Source organism: Panthera pardus, unplaced genomic scaffold (assembly GCF_024362965.1).
Source record: "Panthera pardus isolate Hobbes unplaced genomic scaffold, ASM2436296v1 HiC_scaffold_13, whole genome shotgun sequence".
NCBI classification, from domain to species: Eukaryota; Metazoa; Chordata; class Mammalia; order Carnivora; family Felidae; genus Panthera; species Panthera pardus.
In genome coordinates, this window is record NW_026526688.1 from 111,382,698 (window position 1) to 111,404,436 (window position 21,739).

At 36.0% G+C, this 21,739-nt stretch overlaps 1 pseudogene; it reads left to right on the top strand.

The window, feature by feature from the left end:
- The first annotated feature begins 17,613 nt into the window (after window positions 1–17,613).
- On the top strand, window positions 17,614–18,114 carry LOC109248218 (gametocyte-specific factor 1-like; annotated as a pseudogene).
- The last annotated feature ends 3,625 nt before the right edge of the window (window positions 18,115–21,739 follow it).

The window sequence follows — 21,739 nt, forward strand, 5'->3', positions numbered from 1 at the left end:
CTTCACTTCTCTGCCAGCCAATGGTACTAGCATGTTTGCCCTAAAAGGAAAATCACGTAATAGAAAACCAAGATAAGCCTTGCTTGCTGCTGCAGTGTCTAGAGTGGGGATTCCATATGCACTTGGTGGAAAAGAGATCCTATGAAAACCCTTTCTTCAGAGATGAATGCTCATGTACTCCTTCAAGTCAGCTGAGAGACATGTGCGGATAGGGTATAAGGATATCTCCTCCACCCTCCCTACATCATTGTGAGTTTTTTGATTAAAGAAAACTGAGACGAATGGGATCCAATGATGTAAAAGAAAGAAAAGGAATCAGGAAGCCAGCCCATTATGATCACACCTCTGTTTTCCTGATGTGGCTGTGCTGAAGGCAGGCATGTTCAGATGGGATTCTTAAACATTGCAGCTTTCACTTGATATGTATTATTCAACTTTTTGTAAGGAAACTGTTTTGCACAGTTTCTGTGGTTAGACTGCACATCCAGCATGACTATGAATAATCTTTAGCAATCAAGTTTCTGTGAAGATTTCTTGGGCTCATTGGTTTTAGCACAAATTGTTTGTTGTTTGTTTGCTCTTAGTTCTACAAAAGATTAAGGATATAGCTTTTATAATTCAAGGCGTTTTTCTTTTTTTTTTCTTTTTTTAGTTTTTTTTTTAATGTTTTTATTTATTTTTGAGACAGAGAGAGACAGAGCATGAGCAGGGGAGGGGCAGAGAGAGAGGGAGACACAGAATCCGAAGCAGACTCCAGGCTCTGAGCTGTCAGCACAGAGCCCGAAGCAGGGCTCGAACTCACGGACCGTGAGATCATGACCTGAGCCGAAGTCAGACGCTCAACCGACTGAGCCGCCCAGGCTTCCCATTCAAGGCGTTTTTCAATAATTGTTGGGGGGAAATTGAGAGGCAGAAAGATGGAGCATTTTGGCAAGATTACAGGTGCTAATTACAAACATATCAAAGGGAAACAGTCACATCTCCTGACCTCCATCACTTGCTCTAATAACTAAAGGCTGCTTTCACAGTTAGGACAAGGAGTCAGTGTCAACTTGGTATATTAAAGCACTAAACCTAAAACAACAACAAGATGGAAGGTTATGAAAGTGACAATATCATACTTGTTCAATCTTCTTTGACTTCTTTCAGTTTCCATGCCTGACTCCACAAAAACACTGAATATCACATAAACAAATTCACCCTACACTCACTGTTCAGTCTTTGTTCTGAAATTTCTCCTTAGCCAATTTTTAAAGCCTAATTCTTTCCTGATGTTCCTGGCCACCAACTTATGATGTGTTTTCTGCCTAGAGCTTTTCTTTGCATTTAGTTCTCAATATCTTTGTCCTTTTGTTCTTTACCCCACTGTTCCATCAGTCATCTTAGTTAAATTTGGCTCAGGAGCTTTTTACATTGGAACCACCGTAAAGAAAGATGTTTCTATGGGTCTTGTCCTAGATATTCAGAAGGAATCAGATACTTTTAAAAAGTTAATTAAGGGGGCGCCTGGGTGGCGCAGTCGGTTAAGCGTCCGACTTCAGCCAGGTCACGATCTCGCGGTCCGTGAGTTCGAGCCCCGCGTCAGGCTCTGGGCTGATGGCTCGGAGCCTGTTTCCGATTCTGTGTCTCCCTCTCTCTCTGCCCCTCCCCCGTTCATGCTCTGTCTCTCTCTGTCCCAAAAATAAATAGAAAACGTTGAAAAAAAAATTTAAAAAAAAAGTTAATTAAGGTTTTTTTAAATTTATTTCATTTATTTTTAAGAGAGAGATTGAGAGCACAAGTAGGAGAAGAGATGTGAGAAAGGGAGAGAGAATTCCAGGTAGGCCCCACACTCATCCCAGAGTCCAACATGGGGCTCGATCTCATGACTGTGAGATCATGACCAGAGCCAAAATCAAGAGTCCGGCACCTAACCGACTGAGCTACTCAGGTCACCCACATTTATTAAGGGCTTAAAAGGTTGGCAAAAGATTTTAACAGACACTTCAATAAAGAAGATATATGAGTGACCAATAGACACATGAAAAGGTGCTCAACAAGAGTAGTCAATAGGAAAAGACAAAAGTAAAACCACAGTGTAATACCAGTCTATACCCATTAGCCATTACCCATGGCTAAATTAAAAGACTGACAATACCAAGTGTTAGCAAGGATGGAAAGCAAACAACTCTCATACACTGCTGGTGAATAATATGATATAACCATTTGGAAAAGAGTTTGACAATTTCATATAAAGTTTAAATAATAATTACTGTAGCATCCACAACTCTGCTCTGAGTTAATGTTCAGATTTTGACTGTGGTGGTGGCTACATGGCGTACATGTTTGCCAAAACTCATCAAAATGTACACTTAAAATGGGCACATTTTGTTGTATATAAATTAACACCTCAATAAAGTTGCATAAAAATTAAATAAAATTTAGTGGCAAAAGAGAAATTCCTCAAAGAAAAACCTTAATTAAGAAGTTGCAGGAATTTGGGGCAGTTTACAAAAGATGCCACATGTACAATAAACTAGGCTGTATTGTAGTCAAAGCATGTTGTCTTTGAAAAGTGGAATCAACATCATTCCTTATATGCTGATTTTGTATTAGGAATCATTCAAGGCACTGTGTGACCGTTGTCATGTTAAATGATCAAAATATCTCTGTGAAGTGGATATTTTTAGCCTCATTTAAAAGAGAGTGTATTTTAAGTGGAACAGATATTTTGAGATGGATTTGTTTAGACACAGGATATAACTGTAGCATAGAAGGCCTGATAGTGTATGTCCCTACAATAACTAATCCATTCTCCTATTTTCCACAAAAATAGAAAAATGATTGATGAAGCCTCTTGGAAAAATCATTTATATTCTTCTGTAACATCATTCACATCTAACTATAAGAGTAAAGCTATTTCAAAATATTTAAAGTATTTTTATTATTACAGTTTGACTAATTTTTTACAGAATAGGATCTAGCACATTCATTATATCTTGTAATGTTTTTGAGAATCATTTTTTTAAAAATTATTTTATTATGGTAAAAACTTAATTATGAGATTTATCCTCTTAACAAGTTTTTAAATGTATAATACATTATTGTTGACTATTGATACAATGTTGTATAGCAGATCTCTAGAGCTTATTTACCTTACTTAACTAAAACTTTATGCCTACTGATTAGCAACTCCCCATTTTCCCTTCTTTCAGTCCTGGCAACCACCTTTGCACTCTTTGATTCAATGGATTTGACTACTTTGATACGTAATGTAAATGCAATCATGCAGTATTTGTCTTTCTGTAGCTAGTTTATTTTACCTACCACAATGTCTTCAAGGTTCATTCAAATTGTTGCATATTACAGAATTTTCTTTTTTTTTTTTAAAAGACAGAATACTATCCCATTGTGTGTATATACAATATTTCCTGTATCCATTTATCTGCTGGTAGACATTTAGGTTGTTTTCACATTTGGCTATTGTGAACGGTGCTGCAATGAACATGGGTGTGCCAATATCTCTTTAACATCCTGATTTCAATTCTTTTAGCTAAATACCCAGAAGTAGAATTGCTGGGTTTTTTTTAAGTTTATTTATTTGAGAGAGACAGAGCAAAAGTCGGAGAGGGACAGAAAAAGAGGGAGAGAGAGAATCCCAAGCAGGTTCCATACTGCCAGCACAGAGCCTGATGTGGGGCTCAAACCCATGAAGCTGCAAGATCATGACCGGAGCCAAAACCAAGAGTCAGACACTTAACTGACTGAGCCACCCAGGTGCCCCTAGTAGTTCTAGTTTTGAATTTTGAGGAAACTTCATGCTGGTTTCCACAACAACTGCACCATTTTGCATTCCCACCAACAATGTGCAAGGATTCCAATATCTCTACATATCCTTGCCATCCTCATCTTTGTTTTGATAATGGTCATATCTCAATATTGTTTTTATTTGTGTTTCCCTGATGACTAATGATGTTGAACTTTTTAATTATTTATTTATTTTTAATATGCTTAAGGGCCATTTGTGCATCTTCCCTGGAGAAATGTCTGTTAAAGTCCTTTGCCCATTTTAAAAGGATTTTTGCTATTGAGTTGTAGGAGTGCCATATATATTTTGAAGACGAATCCCTTATCAGATAGGTGATTTGACAATATTTTTCCCATTCCATAGGTTGCCTTTTCTTTCTGTAGATAATTTCCTTTGCTGTGTAAAAGCTTTTTAGTTTGATGTAGTCCCAAGTATATAATATTCCTTTTGTTGCCTGTGCTTTTGGTGTTTGTCCATGAAATCATTACCAAGACCAATATCATGAAGCTTTCTTTTATGTTTTCTCCTAGGAGTTTTACAGTTTCAAGTCTTATATTGAAGTCTTTAATCCATTTTGACTTTTGTGCATGTCTGTGTTTGATGTTAGGGAAGGTCCAAATTTTATTCTTTTACATACGGATATTCAGCTTCCCAACACTATTTGTCGAAAAGACTATTCTTTCCCCATTGTGGATTCTTGGAACTCTTGTCCCAGATCAGTCAACAGTGTATGTATGCATTTATTTCTGGGCTCTTTATCTAGTCAATACTATATTGTTTTGGTTACTGTGGCTATATAATGTATTTTGAAATCAGGAAGTATGATGTCTCCAGCTTTGTTCTTCTTGCTCAAGATTGGTTTAGCTATCTGAGGTCTTTTGTGTTCCATATAAATTGTAGAAATATTTTTTTTCTATGTCTGTAAAAAAATGCTACTGGAATGTTGATAGAGACTGCATTGTGTCTATAGATTGTTTTGAGTATTTTGGACACTTTAACAATATTAAGTCTTTCAATTCATGAACATGGATGTGCTTCAATCTGTGTGATTAATTTCTTTCATCAATGTTTTGTTATTTTCAGGGTATACTTGGTAATGTTAACTAAAATGGCTAAATATACAATATATAATAAATAAAATGGCTAAATATACAATAAATGGAGTCTCAAGCTTATAGAAGTAATTTAAAATTAATTTAAAACAACTTAAGGATTTCTTACTTTTTGGAAAAAAAGGTAAAGTTTTATAAACTTGTTATTCTTTTATCAGACCCATGAAGACTTTAAGGTCTCTTAGTTAAGAAATACCATCTTTGAGGTGCCTGTGTGGCTCAGTTGGTTGGTGTCTGCATCTTGATTTTTGCTTAGGTCATGATCTCATAGTTCATGAGATCAAGCTTAATATCCCTTGGATTCTGTGCTGACAGCATGGAGACTACCTGGGATTCTCTCTCTCCCTTTCTCTCTGTCCCTCTCCTCCTCAAAATAAATAGGTAAACATTAAAAAAAAGAAATACCATCTTCTTGGCACAGATTTGTCTTGAACATAAGCAAACTTTTTTTTTTTTTTACCTAGGTTTTGAATTCTTGTTACAAGTTTATTTAAAAAGAGGTTTAATATAACAAGCATCAAGTTAATAGATAATATAGAAGCAGACAATTCCCAAAGACCCCAATATCACAGTACTTTGAATGCTTTTCATATATTTGAATTGCTAAAGATATAGGAACTGTCTTTGGTCCAGTTTCTGGCATCTCTGATAGCATGATGAGTCCAGTAATCCACTTTTCTGGACTTTATAGGTCAAGGTTAGTTCTTTGGGGAATCACTGGTTCCCATGTAACCCTCATTTTGTTTTTTTTATTTTTTTGCTTAGCTCTTACATCATTCTGATCTTTACTTGTCAACTTAAAAGAGGAAAAGAAGAAAGCTAATCTTTATTCAACTTTTGACTTTAATTTTCTTTGTGATTCAATGTCTCAATTTTTATGTTTCCTTTTAAGAGAGCTTGGAACTCATCTTCAGTTTATGTAGCTTTTAAAAGTTCCCCCAGCTATCCACACAGGTATCTCTCCCCTCTCTTTAAAAAATTTTTTTTTAACATTTATTCAATTTTTGAGAGACAGAGAGAGACAGCACAAGGAGTGACAGAGAGAGAGGGAGACACAGAATCCGAAGCAGACTCCAGGCTCTGAGCTGTCAGCACAGAGCTTGATGCGGGGCTCTAACCCAGGAATGGTGAGATCATGACCTGAGTTGAAGTCAGATGCTTAACCAGCTGAGCCACCCAGGCACCCCTCTCCCTCTCTTTTTAAATGCCAGTATACCTAAATAATAAAAATCCAACTTGGTTCAGTGACTTGACAGCTATATGAGAGACATAGTCATAAATATTATGTATCAAAAGCAGTCCTAGATTCAGTTCCAGTACTTCTAATATTTCATTTCGCTTGCTTATGCATAGCTCTCCATTCATAGCAGTAGCAGAAATGAAGAGGGTAAGATGAAAAATACAATGTTTCATAAAATATGAGCTAGTGATTTCACTGTACTCTTAATGAGGTATGGCTTTTTGATAGTTTCCAAGAACTTAGCCCATACATTATTATCACTTAACCATTGTATTCTGAGATCACCATGCCTGCTACTTTACTGGATAGATGAGATGAGAAGACCATCCTACCTACCATCAGAGCAAATGAAAGACACAAATGAAAGAAATGTTTGTTTGCAGTCACTGTGTCTTTACAGAAGATAGGATTCATTAGAAGATAAATGTAAATTTCTTATTTCCATATTTGGAATAATTGATTATCAGTTTGTAGGATCTGAATGGATAGAACTTGTTTGTTTTTTTTTTCTTTCTGAAAAATCATAGATTGCAAGATTTTTGCCAACTTACCAAAGATAACATAATCATATATCTCATAGTTAAGCAATTTCTGTTTCACATACCAGGTTCATCTTAGGACCAACTGCAGTATATTGGTTGATTTGTCACTCCTGCAGGTGACTAGAATCTGAACAACAGAATTCCAGGCATCCTGTAATTTAGGTATTTGTTCTCTGCGTTCTTATTACCTAATTTTGATGTTTAGTGACCTCCTTTGTTGGCTAATTGGACCTGTGTTTTAGAAGATGGAGCTAAACTCATGTCACTAAAAGCACTTAAATATAATGTCAGCACCTCACACTTTTCCAGTGATAAATCCTTTAATATCTCTGTTTATAACTTCTTATTTCCAAGTTGAGAATCAAGAAAATATAATAGTTTCCTAAAATTAAAAAAAAAAGATCACAATTGGACAAAATATATAATGTTAACTACATTGATACTTATACATGTGAACAGTGACTAGAAAGTTAAAGACAACAATGACAAAGAGATCAAGATGGTGAGATATTAATAATGAAAAACCATTTAATTTTCTTGTTATATTCTTTTCATGGAGATGATAACCAGTAAAGTACGACTTACTAGTGAGATCTCTTTCATTTTCAGAAATTATAATTTGATTTGATATTTGTTAATGGAATGAGTGAACGGAGCAAGCAGCTGTTTTTAGAACTATTGATTGTTTATCCATAAGAACACTAGAGGTCACTGTAGCTAGTCTTTGTGTCACTATTTCAATGATTTTGTTAAATTACTAGCAATTTTCTGTTTATTTAAATAACTGAATGTTTTAAAGGGAATCCCATCTTCCTGATGTGATAGATTAGTTTATATATCTTTATATATTGATGTTCTTAGATAACTCTACCTATATTTTTTATTCTATTTTAAAAAGCAAATAGGGTAAAACCTTGGATTGCGAGTAACTTGTTCTGCAAGTGTTCCACAAGACGAGCAAACATTTCTAATAAATTTTAACTTGATAAACGAGCGATGTCTTGCAATACGAGCAGTATATGATGCCAAATGTCACATGATCAAAACTGAGCCAATGGTTCTTGAAATTCTCTTTGATAGATTAGTGCTCTGGATTACAAGCATGTTTCCGGAACGAATTATGCTGGCAAGCCAAGGTTTTACTGTAATTTTAAAAAGGGATATATACAAGACGGTTGAGAAATGCATGTCTGTCAAAATTGGATGTCCTACAGTCAAGTCCCAATTTCAATTTCTCAAATTATTAGCCCATGACAAAATAAACTTCAGGTGACAGAGGCGCATGCCACTTATACTCCTAAGTGATTAATTAAGGCCTGATAGAATTGCAAGCAGGCAAGAGAAGCTGTTTTGAGAAGGTAGAGGGCAGAGATACTGCTCTCTAGTGCCTCCACATTATCGGCTTAATCAGGACGGAAAATTTGTGATCTAAGAGCTATCTTGGAAATAGGTCTGCAGCCTCATCAGTGGCTTTAGGAGAGTCCAGTCTCATTGAAGTCAAAAGCTGGATTTGCTGCTTCAACCTGTGAAGGCAGTGGGAGCAGAGGACCTGGGTCTAATTGGTATTTATTGTTGCCATTGTTTTGCATTCCAGACCTTTGATAAACCTTTCCCAGCACAGGGAACCCGTGGTTAACTCCACAGCAGTGAGGAAGCTATGGGAGCAGAACTGCAATTAACCTTCATGGGCAAAACAAAACATAAAAAAACATGAGGAAGGCTTGCTTTTTGCAGATGCAATTTTTAATGACAGCTGGCAGGTGAAAACAATATACCTTAAAATGAGAACATATTTGTGTTCATACACAATAACCAGAGAAGAGACATTTATCTTAAAGAGGGACAATTATTCATATTGAAGTGAAGGGGAAAAAAAAGGAAGAATGTAAAAGACAAAATCATTTTAATTAAATAGTAGATTGTTTCTAATACTGAGATTCGAGAATAAGTGTTGTCAGGTGGCTTTTTATTTCGGTGGCAATGCTCAAAAAGTACAAACAACCTAACCCCTTTCTCGAAACTTTTTCCGTGTTGTTATGTGTAAGAGGTGGTGTTTATAATGGGAAATATTCTGTCTTAAGAAGCTGCAAATTCCAGGTAATTATCAGTGGGCAAGACACTTACTGGCTCTAAGTCTCAATTTCAATATATGGAAAATTCAAAGAGGCACCTTAACAGCCTGTTAGCTGAAGGGTCTTCCACATTATATTTTGAGACCCTTCGGGGCTCTAAGCTCTATGAGTCTATAATGCTTTGTAGTAGAACATCTCCAGTAATACATCCCTTAACAGACTGCTTCACGTGTTAGTAATAACAGGAGGCTGAGGAAAGTTCATTAGATGAAGATTAAGGGAAATAAAAGCCAAGAGAGAGAAAAGCCAAACCCTGAACCCAGAAAAGAACAGTATTTTGAGGTAGAGGAAAGTGACCTGGTAGAGGTGGCTGTGTTAGGGAGGAGAGGCCAAGTAGCAGTAAAAAATAGAAGAAAGGAAACCAGAAAGGGGACAAAGGTAAGGAGGGGTTGCATGCATGAATTAGTTAAGGAGACACATTTAAGAGGTGGGATGAGGTATCAGAATTGATGCGTCAGGCTTGTTGGTCAGAGGGGTTAGCCTAGCCTCCCTCCTGGTTCTTATCTGAACAGTCACCCATCACCCATGGTTGTGAATTGTCTGTGCACAGTGCTTGTGGGCTCACTGGTGCTGGTGAATAATAGAGGCTTATAAATTTGAAAGGCATATATATCTTCCCATCTTTATTCTAAAGCATTTTCCGTTCTCTGAAGCTGTGCTTTGAATTTAGAGGCTGCTATGAAGGTTGAACCCTCAAGAGAGTCAAGGCAATGTTGTATGTGGGATATGGCTGGAACCTGGGCCAAGGCCCAGAAATTCTGATCCTGTGAATCTTTGAGTGTCTGCTCGGAACCTCTGGGAGTTGCTGGTATTGTGGGCTCTCAGCTGGAATATATTCAGTACATTAAAATTTTTTTATTATGTCAGTTTTCACTCCAAATTGCTTGTCAGCTTGGGAATATTCTGGTATTAGCTTGTCCCCTGGTGTTACGGTTTTTCTTGTACTTTTCTAAATGCGAAACTATTAATGAAATGCTATGTGGAATAAAGCTCTGCTCCTGTCTTTTCCCTGGCCATCTCTTTTCCCTAAAGTTTAAGCTGTGTTATTTAAATTTCAGAAGTTCTTGGAAATTTTATCTCGGTACTTTTGTTACTTTAAATTGATTTTCTATACAAGGGAAGTCCTCCTGGATTTGACCTCTATCCGTTTTTCATCTCATCTTTACATACACACCAGCTGTTACCAGGTGGTGAAGAAGATTGGACAGTGGGCCTTTGCTGGCGAGAATTCAAAGCATCACTTTCTCCACATCTCTCTCTGAACTGTGCTGACGTTCCCAGTGGCCGCTGGGGGGAGCCACATACCCGTATTCTCTCAGCCTTAACAGAGTCCCTTTTTAAGGAAGCTGAGATCGTATTTAGCTTGTGGCCAATATGAAAAGTAAATTGTTTTAAATGTCTTTGGAAAGAAAGCAGCAATTCAGACTGACAAATTTATGGGTTTAAATTTGAATCAAATAATGTATTTGACTTTCTCCATTTTTTTTTTTTCTCTAGAGGATGTGGAAACTAATGAGAAAGGGAATGTATGTATCTTGAAGGAGAAATGCATACTTGCAAAACACTGCTTTCTTATCTTCCTGTCGAATGTACTTCTCAGGTTAATAGCTGGGAGGTTGTTAAAACCCCAAATATGCTTGTCTTGCTAAGGTTATAACCACATGTTGAGTTAATATGGCTCCCAGTTTGTCTGGAAATATCAAACTGCATTAAAGGGAGTATCTTTTTATTTCATTCTTTTTATTTTGCATCTCTCAAATATCTGTAAATTGAGTCTACTTTTTAACGTTATCTAAAAACAATATTAAATCATAATGTCAAGAGATTTCCATACTATGGGAAGCAGAAAGGTAAGTAGTAGAGATATCAGGGCTACTACTCCTGTATCAGCTTATACCAGTGGCGGTTTTGTGTACTGTTCACACACAGTAATAAAAAACAACAACAACAACAATAAAAACAACAAAAAAACAAAACAAAAACAACAAAAATCCCCAAAACCAAAAAAAAAAAACCAAAAAACAAACAAACAAACAAAAAAACAAACCCAAAACAACAACAACAACAACAAAACGAGAAAGAGTGATGAAATTAAATTTAAAAAATGGCATTTCATTTCAGGAACCTGGGATTTATTTTAAGCCGTTTTTTGAGGAATAAGGCCAAATGTATATTGAGAAATATTGGATGTGGGATTTAAGAAGGTTGTAAACCCAGTGACTCAAAACCTTAATTAATGTGATGCAAATAGAAGGACCAGTGCTTCTGAGACCCCTTTGCTTGGCTCAGCTGTGAGAAGGACCCCTCATTTGATGAGACTGGGCTAGTAGTCTGTTCATTTTCTCACAATGCATTTTACTGAGTTTCATAATGTTGTTCCTGTTTTCATTTAGCTGCCATATAATCAGCTATCTCTTTGAAGAACAATAATCAAAATAATTTTAATCATGTTAAATTTGTGCCAGATTTATGTAAACTATATATGCCTGCTTATTACATTTGAAAAGACAAATTCTTCTTTAGAAAAAAATTAAAATTAAACAGTGTTAGAATTCTATGACCTAAAAGATCATCTCAATCCAACCCTTTGTTTTTTTATGATTACAAAGAAGAGTCACACCCGTGTTTGTGGCAAGACTTAATTCTGAAAGTAAAATTTAGTTATAGATATGATTGGAAAATTGATTGTTCACCACCATTATTAAGAAACTGTTTTTATAAAGGAAGACACAGTATTGGCAGATCATTTGGGGCAAGTTGTTTTGTAGAAGATGAGCATTTGTTGAGGGTTTGCCCTGTATCAAGCATTTTATATACATTTGTTCATTTACTCTTCCCAATAACACAATAAAAATACTATACCTTTTACAGATTAGGAAACTCAAGTGCAGATGTTAAATAATATCACAACTTTGAACAGTTAATGTCAAAGACGTAGTCAAAACAGGTCTCTGTGATACCAACATCTATTCTCCTACTTAAGAAAAATTCTTCCCTTTTTCCAGTTTTCTTGAGAAATAATTGATATATGTCGCTGTATAAGCTTGAAGTATACAGAATGATGATTTATATGTATATATATATATGTGTGTGTATATATATATATATATATATATATATATATATATAATGAAATGATTATCACAGTAGGTTCAGCCAACATCCATTTCTTACATAGATACATAAAAAGAAAATAAGAATAAGGAAAAAATTTTCCTTATGATGATAATTCATAGATGATAACTTATCTTTTTGTGATGATTTACTCTGTTAACAATTTTCCTGTATATTTATCAGCTATAGTCATTATGTTGTACATTACATCCTAGTACTTATTTATCTTTAACTGGAAGCTTGTACCTTTTGATCAACTTCCTCTGATTCTCTCTCCCTCTACACCCTGCCTTTGGTAAACACAAGTCTGATATCTTTTTCTATGAATTTGGGATTTTTTCTTAGTTTTGTTTTTTTTTTGTTTGTTTTTTTAGATTCCACATAAAAGTGAGATCATACAGTTATTTGTCTTTATCTAACTTATTTCACTTACCATAATGTCTTCAAGATCCATTCATGTTGTCACAAATGGTAGGATTTCTCATTTCTTATGGCTGAATAATATTCCATTATCCATTAACCCATTGGTAAACATTTAGGTTGGTTGTTTCCATGTCTTGGCTATTGTAAATAACACTGCTATGAACATGGAGATACAGATACCTTTTCAAGTTAGTGTCTTTGATACCTTTGGATATATTCTCAGAAATGAAATTGCTGGGTCATATAGCAGTTCTATTTTTTAAATCAATTTGAGGATCCTCCATATGGTCTTCCATAGTAATACCAATTTCCATAGGCTATACCAGTTTACAATCCCACCAACAGTGCACAAGAGTTTCCTTTTCTCCACAGCCTCACCAGCACTTGTTATCTCTTGGCTATTTGATGATGACCATTCTAATAGGCATGAGGTGATATCTTACTGTGCTTTTAATTTGTATTTCTCTAATGACTAGTGAGATTGAGCATCTTTTCATACCTGTTGGCCTTTCATGTATTCTATTTGAAGACATGTTTATTCAGGTCCTTTGCCCATATTTTCAATATTTTTTTTTCTTTTGTGTTGGTTTGTTGTTTTTTTTGACATTGAGTTGGTATGAGTTCATTACATTTTTTGGATATTAACTCTTATGAGATGTATGGTTTGCAAATAATTTTTCCCAATTTGTAGATTGTCTTTTCACTTTGTCGATACTATCTTTTGCTGTGTAGAGTATTTTTAGTTGGATGCAGCCCCACTTGTGTATTTGTTATTTTGTTTCTTGTGCTTTTGGTATTGTATACAAAAAATTATTACCAAGACCAAAGCCAGAGAGCTTTGTTCCTATGTTTTCTTCTAGGGGTTTCTTCTAGGAGTTTAATGGTTTCAGGTCTTATATTTAAGTCTTTTATCCATTTCAAGTTAATTTTTATGAGTGGAATGATGTATGGGTCCAGCTTCATTCTTTTACATGTGAATATCCAATTAAATGCCATTGGAATCTTGATAGAGATTGCATTGATCTACAGACAGCATTTGGTAGTATTCACATCTTTTTTTTTTTTTTTTAACTATTTAAAATTTCCAATTTTTTTTTCTTTTTTTTAAATTTATTTTTTAATATATGAAATTTACTGTCAAATTGGTTTCCATACAACACCCAGTGCTCATCCCAAAAGGTGCCCTCCTCAATACCCATCACCCACCTTCCCCTCCCTCCCACCCCCCATCAACACTCAGTTTGTTCTCAGTTTTTAACAGTCTCTTATGCTTTGGCTCTCTCCCACTCTAACCTCTTTTTTTTTTTTTTTTCCTTCCCCTCCCCCATGAGTTTCTGTTACGTTTCTCAGGATCCACATAAGAGTGAAACCATATGGTATCTGTCTTTCTCTGTATGGCTTATTTCACTTAGCATCATACTCTCCAGTTCCATCCACGTTGCTACAAAAGGCCATATTTCATTTTTTCTCATTGCCACGTAGTATTCCATTGTGTATATAAACCACAATTTCTTTATCCATTCATCGGTTGATGGACATTTAGGCTCTTTCCATAATTTGGCTATTGTTGAGAGTGCTGCTATAAACATTGGGGTACAAGTGCCCCTATGCATCAGTACTCCTGTATCCCTTGGATAAATTCCTAGCACTGCTATTGCTGGGTCATAGGGTAGGTCTATTTTTAATTTTCTGAGGAACCTCCACACTGTTTTCCAGAGCGGCTGCACCAATTTGCATTCCCACCAACAGTGCAAGAGGGTTCCCGTTTCTCCACATCCTCGCCAGCATCTATAGTCTCCTGATTTGTTCATTTTGGCCACTCTGACTGGCGTGAGGTGATATCTGAGTGTGGTTTTGATTTGTATTTCCCTGATAAGGAGCGACGTTGAGCATCTTTTCATGTGCCTGTTGGCCATCCGGATGTCTTCTTTAGAGAAGTGTCTATTCATGTTTTCTGCCCATTTCTTCACTGGGTTATTTGTTTTTCGGGTGTGGAGTTTGATGAGCTCTTTATAGATTTTGGATACTAGCCCTTTGTCCGATATGTCATTTGCAAATATCTTTTCCCATTCCGTTGGTTGCCTTTTAGTTTTGTTGGTTGTTTCCTTTGCTGTGCAGAAGCTTTTTATCTTCATAAGGTCCCAGTAATTCACTTTTGCTTTTAATTCCCTTGCCTTTGGGGATGTGTCAAGTAAGAGATTGCTACGGCTGAGGTCAGAGAGGTCTTTTCCTGCTTTCTCCTCTAAGGTTTTGATGGTTTCCTGTCTCACATTCAGGTCCTTTATCCATTTTGAGTTTATTTTTGTGAATGGTGTGAGAAAGTGGTCTAGTTTCAACCTTCTGCATGTTGCTGTCCAGTTCTCCCAGCACCATTTGTTAAAGAGACTGTCTTTTTTCCATTGGGTGTTCTTTCCTGCTTTGTCAAAGATTAGTTGGCCATACGTTTGTGGGTCTAGTTCTGGGGTTTCTATTCTATTCCATTGGTCTATGTGTCTGTTTTTATGCCAATACCATGCTGTCTTGATGATTACAGCTTTGTAGTAGAGGCTAAAGTCTGGGTAGTATTCACATCTTAACATTAATTCCTTCAATTCATGAACAGGGGACACCTTTCCCTTTATTGGTATCTTCTTCAGTTTCTTTTTCAGCATAGAAATCTTTTAACTCCTTACTTAAATTTATTTCTAAATATTTGTCCTTTTTGATGCTATTGTAAATGGGATTAATTAATTAATTTTTTTTCAGAAATTTCAGTGTTAGTGTATAGAAATGCCACTGATTTTTGTATGTTTTATATCTTGCAAATTTACTGAATTCATTGATTAGATCTAAAAGTTTTTGAGTATAGTCTTTAGGACTATATATATATATGTGTGTGTATATATATATATATATATATATATATATATATATATAATCATATCATCTTCAAATGCAGGCAGTTTTACTTCTTCCTTTCCAATTCTGATACCTCTTATTTCTTTTTATTGCCTGACTACTCCAGCCAGGACTTCTAGTAATAGGTGGAACAAGAGTGGTGAGTGTGAGAACCCTTGTCCTGTCTTGATCATAAAAGAAAAACTTTCTTTCTTTCACCACTGAATATGATGTTAGCTGTCAGCTTGTCATATACGACCTTTATTATGTTGAGGTATGTTCCTTCTATGCCTAATTTTTTAGGAGTTTTTATCATGAATAGATGTTGAATTTCACTGAATGCTTTTTCTGAGTCTACTGAGATAATCATATGATTATTTTCTTTCATTTTGTTAATATGATAGATAGATCTGTGTATGTTGAACTATCCTTGAAAACCAGGGATAAATCCTTCTTGGTCATAGTGAATGAACCTTTTAATCTGTTGCTAAATTTGATTTACTAATATTTCATTAAGAAAAATTTCAACTTTGTTCATCAGGAATAATGGCCTGCAATTTTCTTTTTAGTAGTGTTTTCTGGTTTTGGTGTCAGGGTAATGTTGAGAGTAATGTTGAGTAAGAGTTTGAGAAGGATGGATATTAATTCTTCTTTAAATGGTAAAATTCCCCAGGGAAGCCATGTGGTCTTGGTTTCTCTTCATTGGAAGATGTTAGATTATTGATTCAATCTCTTTATTAGTAATTGGCCTTTTCAGATTTTCTATTTCTTCTTGAATTAGTCATAGTAAATTGTATGTTTCTAAAAAGTTTTTCCATTGCTTCTAGGTTGTTCAGATTGTTGGCATATTTTGATCTTTTGAATTTCTGTGGTATCATTTGAATGTATCTTTTTTTTTATTTATAATTTTGTTGATTTGGGCCCTTTTGTTCATTTGTTTGTTTTTCTTTTGTTTTGCTTGGTTAGTCTAGCTAAGAGTTTATCAATTTTATCTTCTGAAAGAACAAATTCTTAATTTGGTCAATCATTTCTACTGTTTTTCTCTTCTCTATTTCATTTATTTCTGCTTTAATCTTTATTATTTCTTCCTTCTGTTAACTTTTGGCTTACTTTGTTCTTTTCCTAGTTTCTTAAGGCATCATTAGGTTGTTTACTTGGGATCTTTCTTGCTTCTTAGTGTAGAAGTTTATTATCATAAACTTCCTCCTTAGAACTGCTTTTGCTGCATCCCATAAATTCTGGTAAATTGTGTTTCCATATTTTTTTTGTTTAAAGAAACTTTAAATTTCGTTTTAATTTCTTCTTTGATTCATTGGTTGTTTAGGAGAATGTTGTTTAATTTCCATGAGTTTATGAATTTTCCAGTTTTCCTCCTCTTACTCTTAGTTTCATGCCATTGTGGTCAGAGAAGATACTTGGTATGATTTCAGTCTTCTTCAATTTTCTAAGATTAGTTTTGTGACCTAACATATGATCTGTCCTAGGAAATGTTCCATGTATGCTTGACAAAAATGTGTATTGTGCTGTTGTTGCACACAATGTTCTATGTTCTATATTTGTCTGTTAGGTCCATTTGATATAAGATGTTCAAATCAGTTGTTTCCTTATTTATTATCTCTTGATAATCTATCCATTGTTGAGAGCAGGGTATTACAGTCCCCAAATATTTTTATGTCATTGTTTATTTCTCCTTTTAGCTCTGTCAGTTTTCACTTCATATTTTTAGGTGCTTTGATGTTGGGCACATAAATATATACAATTATTATATCTTCTTAATGTACTGACCCTTTTATCATTTTATAATAACCCTCTTTGTCTTTTTTATACCATTTTTAAAGTCTATTTTGTCTGATATACATACAGTTACTCCTGCTTTTTGTTGGTTACCATTTGCTTGAAATGTTTTTTGTTTTGTTTTGTTTTGTTTTTCCTATTCCTTCACTCTCAGTGTATGTGTCTTTAAGGCTAAAGTAAGTCTCTTATAGGTTGCATATTATTAGATCTTTTTTTTTTTAATTCAGCCATTCTGTGTCTTTTGATTGGATAGTTCAATCTGTTTCCATTTAGAGTAATTATTGATAGGTAAGATTTACTTTTGCCCTTTTTTTCATTGTTTTATGCTTGTTTTGTAGATCCATTTGTTCCTTGCTTCTTACACTTCTGTCTTTTTTGTGGGTTTTGATGTTTTTGGTGTCAGTGTGCTTTGACTTCTTTATCATGGTCTTTTTTCAAATACCACAAGATTTTTCTTGTAGTTATCATGAGGCTTACATAAAATATCTTAGTCCAGAAGTGAGCATTGCTGGGGTGTGGTTGTGGAGAGAAGGTGACTGTGAGGAGAGCATTTCTCCATTGAGCACTTGGATTTATCTCCCTCATTTCCAACATGGAAGACACTTAGATCAATTCCCTGGACCCTGAAAAGCCATTACAATGCCCCTGTGATAAAAACCACAGATGAGGGTCTGCAGGTTTCCTTATCATCTTATCAAGTGTAAAAAGAATCTTTCTGATGTCACAAACAATTGGCTACTTGTCTCTTTAATGCTCACCACCAGGTTCTTTGGCCCCAAATCAGTCATTATATCTCATGCTGTAATGATAAAAGTTGTATTGTGCAGGTTGTTGTCAACCAAATCAGAAATCTTGGACAGGAGACTCTGGCTGAGAGCATATGGCAGTTCCATACTTTCAATGAAGAGTGGGATAAAGATCTGTGGGAACAGACCAGCACCCATTTGTCTGGGGCACAACCAACTACTATGGCAACAACAGCCCTGCAAGCAACATAGTTATGGAACAAAAGAGTAAACTGGCTTCAGGTATGTGCATTCCCAAGTCTCTGCTATATGTTCTGCCATGGAAAAATAATGGAAGTGCACAGTAACAGAATGTCTATCTCATCAAATGCTGCGCCCTAGAAGACTCTTGCTTCTTTCCACTACCAGTGGGTTATTCATCTCTTTTCTCCTAAGCTAATTATAGAAAGATAAACTGTGACTTTCAAACTGAAAAGAAAATCTTAAATTTTTTAAGGAAAAAAGTGTTAAGAGGGGAGGAGATAAGATGGCGGAAAAGTAGGGGAACTGGGATGTCCCTTGTCCTTCAAACACAGCTGTATTGAGGTCAGAACACCCGAAATACCCAGGAATACAGTGTATGGAGTGACAGAAAAATCTCCACAGGTGGAAAGAGGTTGGTGGGACAGAGGTGCATATCTGCAAATTGGGAGAGATAAAATGGGTGGTGTCGGCATGGAAGGGGGGAAACTCCTTCTGTGGAGAGACAACAGGAAGACAAAGAGAGGCTGTGGAAGTGTGATATTTTATTTGGAGAAGAAAAAGACCTCTCTGGACCATGGACTGAGGAAGAAAAAATATGAAGAGTGCCAGTTTATACTTTGCAAACAGCCTTGGAAACTAAACATCAGAGTTTTCAGGGGTGCGTGACTCTCTCCAGACCAAAGCCACTGCTGTGTGATCATGTCCAGTTGGGAAGGAAGCCAGCCCTGGGACACAGTAGCCATTTCAGGGGCGCACTGGGAAACAGTAGTCCCTTCTCTCGAGTCTGTGGGAAGAGGGTTTATTGCCCATCCAAGGACAAAAGACCCTGCAGTCTCCAGCCAGAGGCCCTTTATCAGCAGGGTGGGGTGGTGCTACCCCAGATCCAGGTTCATATTGTGTGAGATCCTTTAAGACATCAGGTTTTGAATCCCAGCTGAGAGCTTAGGAGGCACCGGAGACGAGCACAACAGGCTGATTGCCTGCACTACTCTGTGAGGGCTTCCTGAACAGTGTGGTTTGAGACACTCAGTCTGGGGAGGAAAGATTAGGGTGTCGCCATTTTTCTCCCCATCAACAACAGGGTGGGGCTTCAGGGAACAGGACGGTAACCCCAAGGGGAGGCATGACACATTTACACCAAACCCCGTCCCTAACTGCTTATCTACTGAAGTAAAATTGACACTGACCAAATCAGGGACCAGATGGCCTCTCCTCCACACCAGCATAGCCACCAATCCCAGGTACCAACAGGCAACTGTCCTGCAGTTTTGTATGATAGTCTGTTTTTTAAAAAAAAAAAAACTTCTAAAAACTATTATTGTTTTTTCTTTTTTCTTTTCTTTCCTTCTCTTTTCCTTTCTTTTTCTTTCTACTCTCCTCTTTTTTTTGTTTGTTTGTTTGCTTTTTAATTTCCTTTAGAATCAAGCTCATAGTTTCTGATTTGATTTGGGGTCAAATACCTTTTTGATACACACACACACACACACACACACACACATACATACACACACACACACACACACACATACATTTTTTTCCCTTTCTTTCTCTATTCTGGTTGTTTAATCAGGCATTTTTATTCTATTCTTTTTACACCTTTTCCTGTATCTCTCTCTTCTTTATTTTCCTCTCTCTCTTCCTGGATTAAGCCTTATATTTTCTTTGATTTTCTGCCTGGTCTTTTTTCCCCCTCCCTTTCATTTCTCTTTCTGTACCTGTATAAGGTGCCTCCCACCCTTTCCCCCTTTTTCCAGGGTTACTTCAAGGAAAAATCAAAGCACACATGGTGGAAATACCAAACAATCCACTGCAATGACAATGGGATAGAGCAGCCCATAGAGTTGGGAAGACGCAACACCAGAGTGCATGCAAAACATTCCAAAAACACTTCCTGAAGTGCCAGGCCCTGGACGTTGTATGACCCCTTTTAAATATAGTAGTACTTGTAGGTGGACAAATTCCTAGACGCCCACACACTACCAAAACTTGAAAGGGAAGAAATAGAAAATTTGAACAGACCCATGACAAGTGAACAAATTGAATCAGTTATCAAAAATCTCCCAAGAAATAAGAGTCCTCAGCTAGAAGTCTTCCTAGGGGAATTCTACCAGACATTTAAAGCAGAGTTGATACCTATTCTTCTCAAGCTGCTCCAAAAAATAGAAATTGAAGGAAAGTGTCCAGACTCATTCTATGAAGCCAGTATTACCTTCCCAAACCAAAGATCCCACTGAAAAGGAGAAATATAGGCAAATATCCCTGATGAACATGGAGGCAAAAATTCTCAACAAGATACTTATCAAATTGAATTCAACAGTACATTAAAAGAATTATTCACCATGATCAAGTGGGATTCATTCCTGGGATACAGGACAGGTTCAATATTTGCAAATCAATCAACATGATACATCACATTAATAGAAGAAAGGATAAGAACCATATGATCCTCTCAATAGATTCAGAAAAGGCACTTGACAAATTACAGCATCCTTTCTTAATAAAAACCCTCAAGAAAGTTAGGATATAAGGAACATACCTTAACATCATAAAAGCCATCTATGAAAGGCCCACAGCTAATATCTTCCTCAATGGGGAAAAACTGAGAGCTTTCCCCCTGAGATCAGGAACACAATAGGGATGTCTACTCTCACCACTGTTGTTTAACATAGTGTTGAGAGTCCTAGCTTCACAATCAGACAACAAAATGAAGTAAAAGGCATCCACATTGGCAAAGAAGTCAAACTTTCACTTTTCACAGATGACATGATACTCTACATGAAAAACCCAAAAGACTTCACCAAAATGCTACTAGAACTGATACATGAATTCAACAAAGTCTCAGGATATAAAATCAATGCATGGAAATAGGTTGCATTTCTATACAACAATAATGAAGCAACAGAAAGAGATATCTAGGAATCAATCCCATTTACATTTGCACCAAGAACCATTAAATACCTAACCAAAGGAATAAACCTAACCAAAGAAGTAAAAGATCTGTATGCTGAAAACTATAGAAAGCTTATGAAAGAAATTGAAGAAGACACAGAGAAATGGAAAAACATTCTATGCTCATGGACTAGAAGAACAAATATTGTTAAAATGTCAATAGTACCCAAAGCAATATACACATTCAATGCAATCCCAATAAAAATAATATCAGCATTCTTCACAGAGCTAGAACAAATGATCCTAAAATTTGTATGGAACTGCAAAAGACCTGGATAGCCAATGTAATGTTGAAGAAGAAAACCAGTGCTGGAGACATCACAATCCTGGACTTTAGCCTGTATTACAAAGCTGTAATCATCAAGGCAATATGGTATTGGCACAAAAACAGACACAAAGACAATGGAATAGAATAGAGAACCCAGAAATGGACTCACAAATATATAGCAAGCTAATATTTGACAAAGCAGGAGAGAGTATCCAATGGAAAAAAGACAGTTTCTTTAGCGAATGTTGCTGAGAGAACTGAACAGCAACATGCAGAAGAATGAAACTGGACCACTTTCTTACACCATCCACAAAAATAAATTCAATATGGATGAAAGACCTAAATGTGAGTCAGGCAACCATTAAAATCCTACAGGAAAAAACAGGCAGCAATCTCTTTAACCTTGCCCACAACAACTCTTACTTGACATGTTTCTGAAAGCAAGGGAAATAAAAGCAAAAATGAACTATTGGGACCTCATCAAGATAAACAGCTTCCACATAGCAAAGGAA